Raw genomic sequence first — 15,768 nt, 5'->3', positions numbered from 1 at the left:
TCTCCCAACAAGGAAGTTTACATGGTCAAGCATTACAGCAATTTAAAAGGAGTGGTTATAACTGCTATTGTGCATTTGAGAATAACACCAATATAGAAGCCTTTGTGGTTATAACATGTTGCCAATGATATAGCAGAAAAACACAAGCAATGTGTCTTAGAAAAAGTCAACAGAACTCACATACATTTAGCCTGTCCATTCATTTTTCTATGGCCTTGAGAGCCCCAACGCACACACAGCACTGACTAGACACCCACCATTCATTTCAGTTGAGAGAGAGCAGAGCTATCTGCACATTCTTTTATGAAGCACAGATCTGCTCTTTCCATTTAAGTAAATGAAAAACACCATACATTGTGCAAGAGTCCCCCCCCACATTAGAAGTCTACATTTTATATAATGCTCCAGTTATTTAATAGCACGTGAAACAAAGAAAATAAAACAGAATATGGGTAGAATTGTTTTCTCACTAGAATAAGGAACATAGGAAGCTGCCTTCTACTCTGTCAGACCATTGTAGGATTTGAAGGTGCTCTTTCCCAGTCCTACGGTAACAAACGCTTCTGGTTATGCACGCTTTGGGCTATGAGCTCCGCTAACCTGGAAGTAGTTGCTCCTGGTTGTGAACTTTGCCCCAGGATGTGAGCAGCAGGCACGCACGCAGTGGGAGGTGCCAGTAGCGAATGCACACCTCAGGATAAGAACGGTTTCAGATTAAGAATGGACCCCTGGAACAAATTAAGTTCGTAACCAGAGGTACCACTGTATATCTCAACCTCTTCTGTAAAAATAAACAGTATCCATTTCTTCTGCAGCCTGTAGTATATATTATCAACATTTACTAAACCCAAATAGCTTTGTCTGCTTAAAAGCCAAAGCCAGAATGTGATGTACCTTTATAGGAAAACTACTGTTTGAGTTATTAGCACAACCAGTTAAAGTCAGCTTCAAGAATTAATAGACTGTCCTTCCCATACATGGGGGTAGGGAACCTCTGACCCATGGTCTAACTAGGCCCACAGGGCCTCCACATTTTGCATATCAGGCCATTTTGGCTAAGCTACATCCACCTACCAATCACTCGACCTCATACATGACATCAGGTGTAGGCAGGTAAAAAGGTGGCCAGGTTGGTGCACCCGGTGCATCAAAGCACAGTGCAGGGCTCTTTACAAAGGGCTTCCAAAGAGCCTTGCGCAGAGCTTTAAAGTCTTGCTCATCTGAGCTTCAGAACACCATGAAGGGCTTTTTAGAAGCTTCTTGCAAAGAGTGCTTTGATTCCATGATAATCAGCTGATTGTTGGGACCTCAAAGTGCCATCCAGGGATCCTTGCTTCATATTCTCTTTCACTATTAGCAAACCATAATTATGATGCATCTTACAATAACCTTAGAAGATACTCCTTCTAAGGAAATGAAAAATTTAGCTACCTCAGATCCATAGCAAACAATTAATTAAAGTAACCCAAATGGATTCTGCAAATCCACTCTATTATAAATAAGGGAAGATTCCATATTCACTGAATATGCACCAGTCCAAACTAGATGTGGCTATTTGTTAAAAATTTGTCTGGGGGGTTGGGTGGGTTCTATTTAGTAAACGGCAAGTGAACTGGTGCTGTCAGATCTGGACAATGGTAGGGTAGGGAGCTTTAATCCTTTAGCAGTCCAAAAAACCATAAGCTCTCAGATCACACAAATCAATCCCCATAAAAGCCTGGGTGAACAGCAACACTGTTTTCAGTCAACACGGAAATATTTCCAATGCTCATGCCACAAATTACTGTGCAGATTTGCATGTACATTCACTTCTCTCTCAATATCTGCTCCCGTAAAGACACAGAAAGTGAGTGTTGAGGCAGCAAGCCACTGTGGCAAACTGGGGGTGCAGAGTGATTCCTTAACATCCTGCTTAACTCCCCAGTTCTTTTCTGGGCTTCCACAAGAAACGTGGCACTAAATATGCCTGGATATACCTATATAGGAGCCAAAACTCCAAGCAGTATATAGCTAGAACACCAGCATAGGTGAACTGAGCATGAAATATCCATGCCACATGGTTACAACTAAATAGTAATGTTGAATTTATTTAGGGAAATCAAGGGTTTGACAACACTGAAAATAAGGAAAAGAAGGAACTTCTAAAATTGGCATCACAAACACACACAAACAGAGAGAGAGAGAGTTGGATCCAGATGTATTCCAGAAGAAGAAATACTGGCAATGCTATTGTTCTGTAAACTGTTGCACAAGAGCCAGTGGAAGACCTCACACACTACGCTCTTTCAGGGCCAGATTCAACTAGCAAGTCCCGCATGCCCCCAACATTGGCTCTGGGGAGGTCAAGAGAACCCCCAGAATAGCACAAGAATAGCACAAGCACAGAATAGCATGGAAGAGTAGGGAATCGTTCCATCTGGCAAGCAAAAATGCTTGCACCGATGGGACAATTGCCATAGTGCTACATTCATTTCCTCAGTTTATTTTTCACATGTGTGAGGTCAGGAAATGCTCTTCTGCTTGTGGAAAAGGTCTATTTGCAGAAAAGCATCTCTGAATCTCATCCACTGTATCTTAAGCTCTTTACTTCATTGTCAGACAATGTATTAATCTAGACAGGGTCCTTTAAACTTATTTGATTCCCAAAGTTCATTTGTTGCTCAAGGCATTTTCAAATTGAAGACAAGCTGGCTGTGTCTGGCACACACAAAAACCTACCTCATACTGGAAACTCTCTGGTCAATGTGGAAGCTGACTTTGAAATTTCGTGCAGAAGCAATCGCATCTAGATGGGGTGGACTTTGGCCAGGGAAGATTTCCCACTGTCCCTGATGCAGATCAAAGTTGGGAGTTTTAGCTAAGTACTGGGTGCTTTGGTGCATGCCACATCTGGTCTCACAGAAAGAGGAAGATGCTTTCAAGCATTTAAAACTGAATTAGCATTATGTCACTGACAGAGGGAGGATAGGAAAGGCAGATTGCAGGTGTCAGCTGCAGACTTTGATTCATAAATGGTATATGGACACACACATAGTCCCATCCCATTGCAATGTTAAAGGATTGCCCTGTGGAAGGCAGCTATTATTTTGCATGCGTGCCGATACCACCAGCAACCATTTCCCAACTCTGGAAGCTGCAGATGGCAGTGGGGATGCTCACAATGTGTGGGCTCCTATCCACAAGGCAAGAACTTCTAATTTTAAATGTGGTATGTATAGCATTCACTACTTGAATGCCACTTTCAACAGCATTCCAACAACGAATGCAAGATCAGTCTTAAACGGGAGCTGCTTACGAGGTCTGTAACATTATTTAGGAAGGAATTCAAATTTAATGTGATGCAGCCTCCGTGTAATGAAGTCCATCACTTTAAATCAGGAAATTAAATTGAAATTCATTATTCATATTCACAACAACTAGGCTAAAAATGAAATAAAAAGGGCTGCCCACTGTGAAAACACATTTTATTGCTTATAAAATAAGATAAAAATAAGAAAAATTGTTCTTTTCCATTCCCTAGAGTTTCACTTGGAAATGGCAAGTCACAAATGTCCCACCAGTCATGGCTGCCAGTGACATATTGAAGACATTAGTACCAAGAGACCAAACAGGAAGCCAAGGCACAGGCCCAAAAGATGTGTGCTATGTTATTTTTCTGAATTGGAGGAATGTTATTTGCTTACCAAACCAGTTTTAGTGTTATTTACTACTTTGAAGGAATGGAATCTCTCAAACTATTTTATGGATTTAGCCAAGCAATTTGAAATAATAGGTAAAGTCTGCAAAAGCTTCAGTGCAGTAATACACATTGCATTATGTGCAATCTCTACTTCTAATTAGCCAGGTTGACTGCAAAATTGTGTGTGCTCAGTTCAAAAAATGTTGCGATTCTCAGTAGGGGTACAAAGTAAGCAGTCAAACGCTGCACACTGCCCAGTCTAAAGCAAACATATTGCAAGCATCTGTCTTGAAAGAATAAATAAAGCAGATGCCCCCCTTCTTCTCATTCAATGCTAGAATAAAAAATAGAGGACCCAGAAAAGCAGGGTGCAAGAACAGTGAAAATAATAGCCATGCATACTATCTCTAAAATTCAGAGGATGAGATGTTCTCTTAATAAGCTCTCATACAGACTTCCTGCTTGTCAAACGTTGTGTAATGAGGAAGCTCACCAATGGTGAACAAGGTGCTGGAAAGAAACAGTTCATCCACTAATACCAACATTCCCCCTCAATTGCCGAGCCAGAGGGACAGTTGGGCACATTCTCAGTTGTGTTTTTATTTTGTGGGAAAATGATTGCTTGTACATGAGAGCATGAGCAAAGTTCTTATTGTTACAGGGTGATCTCATAGCTAGAAGCATCCTTGGAGCATGAATAGCGCGTGAACAGCTCGTGCTGTCCCATATGATTGGCTAACGTAGCATGGCCTGATCGCTCGCATGGTCTAGTACCAAGGTCTTTATCTGCTGGCTAGAACAAATTGCTTGACTTGTATTTTTTGTATCCTTACTTGGCTTGTATCTTTCTGATTTTCACACAATAAAAGCTGTGCTGCATTAGCCCGAGGAGCTGCCATAGCCCTAGGAGCAGCCATATTTCGGAACCTATCTTGGTGTGAGACTGATTTTTCCCTGGATGCCGAGCTGTAACTCGACATTATTTCACTTGTGCATGAAGTAATAGCTATGATGCTTTTTTTCCACAATTCATTTTCCAAAGTTTCATCAGTGTAACAACTTTGTCTCCATGTATCCACACTTTCCTGTACTCTTTCAGCCCCAATCTACTTTGTCTACAGGCTGTAGCCATAAGGCTGTTGTTGCCATGCTGCACCATAACTGGTGTTTGTTGGCAGTGTTACCATGGATATTGTGACACTGGCTGTAAAAATTGTTACGTTCTCTCCAATTGTTCATGTGCTGAACAATTTGCATCTAGCTAAATGACTGATCAAAACAGGAAATTTGAAACATAATTTTAGGGATATGCAGCATCCCCCCTCCCCCGAACGAATCAGGAAAGATAGGTCCTCTGCAATATCCCTGAAGTTTTGACAGAATCAAAATCGCAAAACTTAGATACATTTTGAGCTAGCAAAAATGCATTAGAAAATACATGTGCCCAGCAACATGTGAGCTTGAAGACTCACAAGGGAAGACAGTCAAGAAGACAGGACCTTGGACAGCTCTAAATGGCCCTGCTAAACCAGCCACAGGAGATGCTACAACTGCAGGGAGTAAGTGTTAACTAAAGTGTTATGTAGCCTAACCAGACCGGAAGTGCTGTAAGCTCTGCTTCAGGAGCATCTGGCTGGTCAGCCAAACAGCCCTTGCCTTATTTTGTAGCTTTTGAGTTCTGTGAGGAGTACTGCAGAGGACCCACCCTCTGAATCACAGGATGGTGGCAATAGTCTGCTTGAGAAAGTTGCTGTCATGAGTTCCATGGTGATGCCTTAAAGAGGGCAGTTGGGATGACAAGAAGGAGTGGGAGATGCTCAGAGAAGTCTGACCTCAGGAAAGGTCCTAGCTGGTTGGGGGATGGAAATATGGGACCCTAGAAGGACTCTGGCCCAGGAGAGAGTCCCAACAGCTTGGAAGGTGGAAATCCAGAACCAAGGAAGAGGCCTAGGAAGGTAGCAAGAGAACAGCCTGCCCCTGCAACACAAGACACCCCAAGCGCAATGTCACAGGCCACTAAGCCAACTGGCACCTTTCCATGTCAGTGAAACACCTTCTGGGGAGGCACCTGGTGCTAAGTCTGACAGCAAGTTAGCTCCATCAGTATCACTTCCATCTCCAAGGACATGGAAGTGACACCGCAAACAAACCATACATGCCCAGCCTTGATGTAGGACTACCCATTTATTTATCCAGACCTGAGGCTTGGGACATCCACTGCACAAATAGCTATGCCTGCCCTGCTCTTCAAAACGGGAGCACGGGGGCATGTCAAATGCTGCATCAACCTCTTAGCTAAGTCTACTCATGCACTGTCATGCTCTGCTGTGCTTTACTAGCTTGTAACCTGTATTTTGCTCTCTCCTCTTTCACCCTCATTAAGAGGTTCTTTAATTCCTCCTCCTCACTTTCTGCCATCAAAGTTGTGTCATCTGTATATCTGAGGTTCTTGATGTTTCTTCCAGTAATCTTAATTCCGGTTTGGTTTCATTCAGCCCAGCCTTTCACATGATGAATTCTGCATGTAAGTTAAATAAGCAGGGAGACAATATACAGCCTTGTCGTACTCCTTTCCCAATTTTGAACCAATCAGTTGTTCCATATCCAGTTCTAACTGTAGCTTTTTATCCCACATAGAGATTTCTCAGGAGACAGATGAGGTGATCGGGCCCTCCCATTTTTTTAAGAACTTGCCATAGTTTGCTGTGAATGAACAGAGAGATGGAAATGGAAGCAACTGTACCTCTGAAGGGAAGGCATTCCACAGATGAGATACCACCACAGAGAAGATGATATCCCTTCACAGTGGATCTGACATGAACCATAGATACTGTATGCAAATTTGTTTTTCATTATCAATATTCTGATTGATATTTCCCAACAAACTTTTTTTTAAAAAAAACCCAACAACCATTAATGACATATCAGCATGTATGTAGCATTTCTTTAACATCAACAGGAACTGGAAACTTTTGATTAATTATGTTTTAAAATCCAGTCCATTCCTATGCTGAATTTGAAGATTAGGGGTGGCATCCAACTAAGTCATACTCAGAGCAGACCCACTGAAATCAGTGGGTGAGTGTAGAAGTTATACTCTATTTCAATGCCACCATAGAAGAAACAGCACTAAAATATAAGTGGGTCTTTCAGCAATAGTTCAAACATCAAATTAGTCACCAATGATCAAATGCAAACCATACAAGAGTGGGAACACATCCAGTAGTTCTGGCGCTAAATGGCAAGTGAAAACATAAACTTTGTTTGTTTGTTTGTTTATACTCCACCCATCTAGCTGGGTTTTCTTCAATTTATCTATTAACAGGACAAAAAACTTGTGAAATAAAAACATCAACAGCTGTTAGTTAACATGAAATGGGACACCCAAACTATCTTTAAAAATAAACAGCTGGTTTTGAATATTAAATAAATGCCTCCAAAGCATAACATCCTACTAATAATGCATATAGATATAGTGCACATGGCTATGTGTTCTGATTTTCATAACTAACTACATGCATCTCCTATTAATTTCTTTGAGAGCTAGAAGTCACTCCACACTCCTAAAAATTGGGTCCTCCATATTATTAGCTTTCTCTTAATTTGAAATGTGGCTGTATATTACAAAAAAAGTGTTCTGAAAGAAGTAAAGGCCTTAAAAACAAAGCAGGACTTCTGTTTGTAGCTTGATCCTCCCCCCCCCCCCAGAAACAAATCCCGCAATATTAAATGGGACTCACTCAAGACAAGTATGGATGACTGCACCCTTAACTTTAGAAAGCTATGTAATTTTCCCAATTATTCTCTACATGCTCAGCAGAACACCGAGTTCCCCATTCTGTTGCTTTAAGAACTGCACAAGAATACGAGAGCAAGAGTGGGGCTTGTTAAAAATCATCTGCTGCAGGGTATTAGTATTTATTGTGAACATGTAGTGGTATGTATTTTTGCTGTTGTGCCACGTTTAGGAGGAAAAGTAGCATACAAGTTAAAATAATAATAATACAAACAAAGCAAATATACATTCAAGATACCTCGAGGTTGCACCAATAAAAGTGAAGGAGTAACATACCGCAAAATGCTATACGTGTTTACTCAGAAGTATATCCCATTGTTTTCAGCAGGAATTACTCCCTAGTTTTCAGCATAGCAGCTTTCCATCAATAAGTATTATCCAACACCAATAGCAGGCCAACCTTGGATAGACTAAGGGAGAAATTCTGTAAGCTGTGAAACAAGGGAGCTACATCCCTGGGATTGGAGTAATCGATTCACAGGTTTGTCACACATACATGATTACAGAGTTGCCACCCACTTACCAAGAAACAACTATTTTCATGTTACATAAGTAGTCCATGAAACTTCCATGGTTGCTTCCAGATGAGGTGTGCATTCATCCCAACTGGTTTCCACAGTTTGTGCGAGATTACATGATGTCCACCCTTTATTGATCATTTGTTCTTATTTGTTTGTGGGGATGTTATGCAACATCAGGTCAAACAATTGTTATTCCACATTTTACAGTGCATTTTCCCATAACTTGTGATAAAAATGACTTGTATTTCCCCCCTTTCTGAAGTGGCTTCATTGCGGAAGAGCACCATAACCACTTTAAATGTACAACTTGAACTTACTGATATGCACTTCTGCTTTGCTCATCCCTCTTTGAGAAGCAAATAGATTAATGAACCCAGGATTACCAAACCCAGGGTTGTGATTTATTTCTCCCTAACAAACAAAAATCAGCCTTAAACCAAGTTCGTTGCTTGGTGGCAAATCCAGGCTTGTGCTGCAATACGTTTAATTCTTTATGACAACAAATTACTATGCAAGCTTGTCAGGAAATAACACAGATTACAAAAAGAGAGATTTGATTCTTCAAATAACTTATTCAAACTGATTTTTTCATTCCTAGTGATTCAAATCCTGATTTGAATCAATTATTTGAGTGAAGCCATCATGAATACATGTATAAATAATCAGCATATTAAGTCTCACCACGGGTTATTTTGATACTATGGGCCATACCCAATGAAGTAGTTCTGACAACACAAGGTTGTGCAATAGAACTTCCCCTCCTTCTCCTCTTCCTGCAACCCCAATTTGTTCTAGGGTTTCCCCTCAACCCTCCAGAGCAGATTTTGAGAGTGTGCGGGGACAGGAGGTACATAGGGAGAAAGAGGGGAAGTTCCATTGTGCGAGCAGAAATCCTTGCACTAGTAGAAGCACTTCATATATATTTAATAGATCATCACATATCATAATGCCTTCAAACAAAGACAGTGAGTCACAGAGGAACAGGCTGTATATCACATTTAGACATAAATATTTTTAACTGAGTAGGTTTTGTAGACACAAAAAGACAATCAAGAAAGGGCAAGGTCACTCCCCCACTCCCACCCTGCAAAACAAAACACTTATAAAACTCTACTGATTAAGAAGGTACTGCTGGCTGAAAATTTATTTTCTGTATAGACATTTCAGTTTTCCAGCTGTCTACAGGGAAGAAGTTGATGGAGCATATAAACGTTCCATTTTGGCAAGCTTCTAGAATTGGTCTGACAACTATGAAAAAGCTCCTCACTTTCAGGTCATTTGCTTCCTTAAGAAGTATCTTCTGGCACTAAGCAGAGAATACACAAAGTACAAAAAACCACAACTTCACTATGTCAGTCTACCACCACCATTTTTGCATTTACATTAAACACAGCACACTACACTTGATCTTAGTCAAAAGACTGAGAAGCAATTGATTGCAGACAAAAGGTAATCAAAGTTTTCTTGACATACATAATTGGCTTCATAGTCGACTTTAGTGAGAATTTTTAACATGATGCCAATATTATACCGAAAGTAAATTTGTTTTACATAGAATTTTATATCATAATTGTTATTTGCAATTGTGGACATTACTTTACGGCTTGCGGTTGGCATCCATCTGCCTCAGAAGACAATGGAAGAGTGTGCCTTTAGGGATGAAGTCAAACTACTGGAGAGTTACAGCGCCTGATGTAGCTGTAGAGACTGATATGGGAGAGGCATGTTTTACTGCAACTGGGGCAGATGAAGACATCCAGTTGTGCTGCTGCAGATGCACCAGGGTGTTTCTTCTCTCTGCACTCCTCCCAACAGTCATTCCTTCTAGGGTCACTGCTACAGATACATGACTTGACTGTCTCAAGGCACTGCAGTCATCTGCAAAGGATTTCCCACACAGCAAGACTGATATTGCCAGCCTTCATGTCACACTTGCAGACATCTTTGTAACACAGAGTTAGTCTGTCAAAGGGCCTGGTGCCTGAAGCCTGTTCCCTGTAGAGCACATCCTTGGGGAACCTGATCCTAACATCTTTTATTCTGTGGACATGACCAAGCCAGCGTAGCTGTCCCTGAGACAAGAATGTGAGCATGCTAAGAATATGGGCTTCAGAGAGCACATCTTTGTTTGAGACTCTGTCCTGCAATGTGATGCCCAAAATCTTCCTGACGCAGTGCATGTGGAAGGCATTGGGGCATTGTTCCTGGCGGTTGTAAGTTGCCCATGACTCACTTCTGTAAAGGATACACAATACACAAGCCTGGTAGATCTCCAGCTTGGTATTGGACATTTTCCCATATCCTTTTGGAGAGGCGAGCCATTGCTGTAGCTGCCTTGCCAATAAATACATATGTTCAGCTCAGCATCAATGAGGAGGTTGATGGTTATGGTGGAACCCAGGTAGACAAAATCATCTACCACCTCAAGCATGTAGTCATCACTGCTGATGCGTGGAGTGCTGGCAACATCCTGACCCAGGAAGTTGGTCTTCATCAGGGTGATGGAAAGGCCGAACTCCTTGCAGGCTTGGACAAAACAGTTGAGGAGTCTCTGTAGAGCTTCCACAGAGTGTGCTGTCATTATCTGGAAACAACATCTCTTGGATAAGGATCCACCACACTTTTGTCTTGGTGCAGAGACCATACCAGGTCGAACAGACCCTTGTCTCTCCTCGAATGTAAGGAGACACCATCTTCAGTTGAGCTGAAGGTGTATGAGAGCACTGGGAAGAAGAATTTGCCAAAGAGAGTTGGGGCAAGAGCACAGTCCTGTTTCACGCTGTCATACTGTTCAGTGCTGCATTTGTTATCGTTGAAGGATATAATCATCTTGTGAAGCTTATACAAAATAAACTTAAATCAAAAATTGAAAGTTCTGTATAAAAATCCTGCAGAACACAATTTTTATCTTTATTCGATTGATCTCTACACTAAACCTCATTCTCTTAATTCAAGGCAAGAATCCAATGGCTTAGCATGCAGAATAGGGTTTTTCAAAAACCTTTTGCTTTGAATAGCAGATCTCCATGCCATAGAAAACTGCTTGCAACTATTATTATTATTATTTATTATTATTATTATTATTATTATTATTAATACCCTGCCCATCTGGCTGAGTTTCCCCAGCCACTCTGGGCAGCTCCCAATAGAGTGTTAAAAACCATACAGCATTAAATATTAAAAACTTCCTTAAACAAGGCTGCCTTCAGATGTCTTTTAAAAATAAGATAGCTGCTTATTTCCTTGACATCTGATGGGAGGGCGTTCCACAGGGTGGGCGCTACTCCCAAGAAGGCCCTACTTTTCAAAGTACCCTCATTTTCAAACGTAGTTCACCATGTGACGCAGGATTATGTTGGCAGGGGGCAGGGGACATAGCCCAAAGCTTCCTTAGCTGTGCAGAACTAGTTATATGGTACTATGGTCAATGTCTCTTAGTTTGATTCAAGGTTGGTTCTTGCCCTATTTGCTGTGGTCTCAAGGCATACAAAGTGAATGTGTGATGAAAGCCACTATGTCTCATGTGCAAGCATTCCCCATAAATGTCTGAAGGGGCCTTATAACTGTGTTCAGCTGAACATTGTTAGAACCATGCAGATATTTCCAACGTGGTTATTTAAATACTTCATTTTCAGCACGGCACAGGGCAAATTAGGGGTAGAATGCATGCGCCCGTGCCTCTGTCACACATTCTTCCCCATGCCATGCAGGACTTCTACCCCTCATAACTTTCAAATATCTGGAATTCACTATTTGCTGGTATTTGTTATTGTTTAGGGTTGCCATGTGTCCTCTTTTTCCAGGACACGTCCTCTTTTTCAGGGGTAAAATTTCTGTCTGGGCAGATTTTTAAAATTTGCCAAAATGTCTCTGACTATACTTTCTGGGTGAGACATAGACATAACTAGTGGCTGAAGACTTGCTTTCCTCTTCTCTTCTCCTGCCCCCCTCAGCAATATATCACAGCTTCTATAGCCAGCATATATTTAGGGTATTTAAAATTAGAGTCATCATGGCATTCTCTTTTTTGCTCTTCAAAATATGGCAACTCTATTGTTATTTGTTAATGCTTCTGTCAGAGCTGCTTCCAGATCCTAGCTCACAGAGGATCACGCTAGCCAGCGTTCACTTTATAAAAGTCTTTATTGAGTTACAGTTTCCATTCTCAAGCTGCTGCGTGCAGCTCTACGTCTTATGGGTTAGACCGGCGAAGCTCCGTCTGAGTCTCCGCCTCCTGTACACCCTAGCCTTACTCCACCTTTTCCGCCTGACCGTTCTTCTCTGGGTCCCTCTGCCCCCCGCTGTCTCTTCCTTCCTGGACTCTTCTGACGCGGACCCCCCGGACCCTTCTGTCTCCTTGCGTCGGGCTTTAGGACCTGGCTCCCTTTCCGGGCTGCTTACTGCGCCACCTTCCTGTGCATTTGAACTTGGCGCGCGCGCCCAACCTTCCACTTTCCGCTTAACCGTTTCTTCGCTCCCCGATGGAGGTGTGGCCACTCCTGACTCATGCCCTCCTCCCTGCTGCGAGCTGCCAGAGCTCGATACCTGGCGCCCTTCCTCTCCACTGCGCTCTGTTGGTGACGCTGGCCCCGATTTCCAACTGCTGCCCTCTGAGCCCCCTCTGGACCCTTCTTCCTGGGGTGTCCCCCTAGGCTCCCCCCTTGCTCTGGCCACTGGTGCTCCTTTCTGTGAATCTTCTGATTCACTGGAAAGACTCGGAGATCTCGGGTCGTCGTCATCACTCATCTTTTCTTCGGCCTCCTCCCCCTCGCTCTCTGTTTCCTCCCTTGCCCTCGCCTCTGCTCCTGAACCCCTGACAGCTTCCTAATTTTTAACCTACTTTTATTAAATATTTTCTCTCAAATGTTTACAAATTAACTCTCTGCTATACAGATTTGCTACAGGAAGAAATCTTGTCTAGTCTTAATTGTACTTGTAGGCACTGCAGTCAGGATCCAAAAAGATGTGAAACAAAGGGAGCAAGTCTTTGAAGATATATTTTTTTTCACAGCACCTCCCATAATTTTATGCACACTGTGAGTAAACTGTTCTGGACACAGTGCAACTTCTGAATAAATCTACATGGGCTTGCTTTGTAGGAGGACTTTCAAAAGCAGTTTGTGATGTGGCATAGGGGTCAGCTATCCTATAAAAATGGATTTTTAAAATCCACTGGGTGAGCAGAAACTCTAGGAAGCTGCTTGGATTTCATCTATGTAGATAATAAATAATAAATTCAGATAGCCACATGAAGAGTTCCCTCTCTCTCTCTTTCACTACGTGCACCTATACACAAGCCACGGAGCAGTTTGCATTTGCTCTCCAAAATATTAGGACAGCTAATATTTCAAAATAATTTAAAATTGTATTTATTAAGCAAACAACCAAAGGTCTCAATAAAATGACTCTTCACCCTGTTCTGTGTCGTGCAAATCCCACAAGGTTTGAAAATGAGTGGAACATTATTACACTAGGAAACAAAACAAGTGCCAATGAAAACACTTCAGTCCTAAACAGACCCATTGCATAACCCTTAATTATGCTATCTTTTAACAGCTACTGCATCTTTACATGACTGTTGCAAAGTTAATGCCAACAACACATTGCTTGTGTAATTTCAAGCAAAAGAATAGATAAGTTAGGAATGTGTTTCAAATCAATAAAACGTGTGTGTGTGTGTGTGTGTGTGTGTGTGTGTGTGTGTGCAATGGGTCCATGTTAGTTCATAAGAAAATGAAAGGGGGGAAACCCCACAGTTGGGCAAGACTTTTATTAGTATCAACCAGCAGATTTTGGCTGTACAAAATCTAACATTTCCCACCATTTTTGAACCTATTTCTGGAACCAATTCCAACTGATGTAAATACACATTGACACACTGTGGTAAGCCATAAGCCATGACTTGCTGTGAATGAGCAGCGTGCTAGCGCACACTGCTGAACTGCTCCTACCTTTGTTCCTCCTTCCCTGGAGCCAGGAGAAACAAACCATGAGCCTTGGTTTACCGTGATATAGGAACCAACACTTGTGGCTTTGTTTCTCTCCAAACCATGTCACCCACACCGGAACACTGTCGCTCTCACCCAAATTGACAATCTGAAATCAACAGTACATTGTACCAAAAGCTTTTTAGAATTTGGACTTGGAGCAGCAACTCATGAATGCAAATCCCTGCATAGCCATGATCAAACTTGCACCAGTGGCCTAGGGTATGGCATCGCATACACCAACCTACCTTAGTAGCTTGTTGTGATGATAAAAATGGAATAACCCCTGCCTATGCCACCAGGAGTTCCTTGGAGGAAGGCTAGGGTGAAAATGTGGTAGATGTTGGGTCTTCCAACTGCATTACAGGAACATGATGTGCAAAAATGCCATTGGTGCCAGATCACTAAGAGAGTTGTAGGTTACAGCTCTGGTGAGATTTGCAAAGGAAAACCTTACCAGCTTTCATTACAAGCTTCTCTTCAATTTATTCCCCCCCCCCAGGCTTTTTGTTTTTGTTTGCAGTCCTTGTCATGAAAACTTTTGAGAGAACAAGACAAATAGCTCGTTTAAGGTGGCCAAACTACCAAGGAGCTGAAAGCATCGTTGCCTCTCTTTTTCCAAAGGACAAAAGGAGCTTCACTGACTTATAGACTGAAGAGATCTGAAACATAACCTAGGAAACTCTACAATGATTACAACTTGCAGCTGTAAATGTCAACTCCGAGCGAGTTCCTCCTGTCCTCGGTGGTTCCGCTAAAACTGTTGCACGTCCCATTTGACAGACGACGAGGACAACAAGACTGACGCGGATGCGCAGTCTGGTCCGCGGCAGCGCAAACACAAGCCTGCCTCTATCGCCTGGCAAATCGTCTCCCAGCCAGTCGCAACACCTCACACGCTCTTCGCTTTCCCCTCTCTGCGCAAACTTCAGCAGGTCCTTCCTGCAGCATCCTTTATGCAGTGCAGTCCTGGCCATGTTTACTCCGAAGTAAGCCCTCCCTGGCTTCAACGAAACGAGACTCTCTAGCCAACCTGCCGTCCCAAGCACCCAGGAGGCACCCAAAGTTAACTGAAAGTAGCTCTACCCGACCAAAATAGTAACACCATATTAATACCAATACTAATGATACTAATAATACTAACGATTAAAGCTCCTGCGAGCTGTGGTGGTTATAGCGGTGTGGCGCACCAAGGCGCCCACTGACGCTTGCGCTCCCCAACGCAGTCGGTGCCAAAAGACCCTCAGCCAGAGCTAGCCAGGCAGAAGAAGAAGAAGAAAAGGAAAACACGTACCTTTGCTGTGGCGACCAGCTGGAATCTCGGCCGCTCTTCTCACGCAGGGGGGGAGAGAGAAGGGGGGAGGAAGAAGGAGAAACTGCTCCTGCTCCTCCTGCTCCTGTGAGTCGCGCGCCCTTTCCCCTCAAGCCCCACGCTCTTCACCCGGCTGGCAGTGGAACCATAGCTCCCTCTCCCTCTTCCCTCCCCCCAGCCCCCTTCGGCCTTTATCCCAGCCAGCCAGCCGGTCAGCTCGGCGTCGGCGCCGTCTGCAGAGGAGCCTTGAGGCTGGCGGGCGCGCGGCGCTGGTGAGGACAAGCAGCGGGCGGGAAAATGCTGCAGCTTCTCGCTCGCTACCTGTGCGGCTACTAGCACTTCCTGCTGGGGACGCGGGAAGCGCCGGCTGGCCAGAGGCTGGGGCCAGCGTCACGTGGCGCCCGAGTCTCTCGCTACCAGGACTTATAACGCGCTCCTTCTGCCGTTGGTGCTGATCGTGGGAACCTTGCTCG

At 43.1% G+C, this 15,768-nt stretch overlaps 1 protein-coding gene across 3 annotated transcripts in view; it reads right to left on the bottom strand.

Annotated features, from left to right (window-relative positions):
* LEPR (leptin receptor) overlaps positions 1 to 15,464 on the bottom strand; it is a 56,521-nt gene extending 41,057 nt beyond the window's left edge. Inside the window, exon 1 of one of the 3 annotated variants that reach the window (XM_081193705.1) lies at positions 15,278 to 15,464. The gene's annotated coding sequence lies outside the window, so the exon portion shown is untranslated. Of the gene's footprint in view, positions 1 to 15,127; positions 15,152 to 15,277 lie in introns of those variants that run through there. The other 2 variants (XM_081193703.1, XM_081193704.1) reach the window with 2 other exon arrangements.
* Positions 15,465 to 15,768: the final 304 nt, after the last annotated feature.

This window comes from Podarcis bocagei, assembly GCF_964188305.1.
Source record: "Podarcis bocagei genome assembly, chromosome: 5".
In the NCBI taxonomy this organism is placed as follows: domain Eukaryota; kingdom Metazoa; phylum Chordata; class Lepidosauria; order Squamata; family Lacertidae; genus Podarcis; species Podarcis bocagei.
This window is presented reverse-complemented; position numbering and strand designations above follow the sequence as displayed.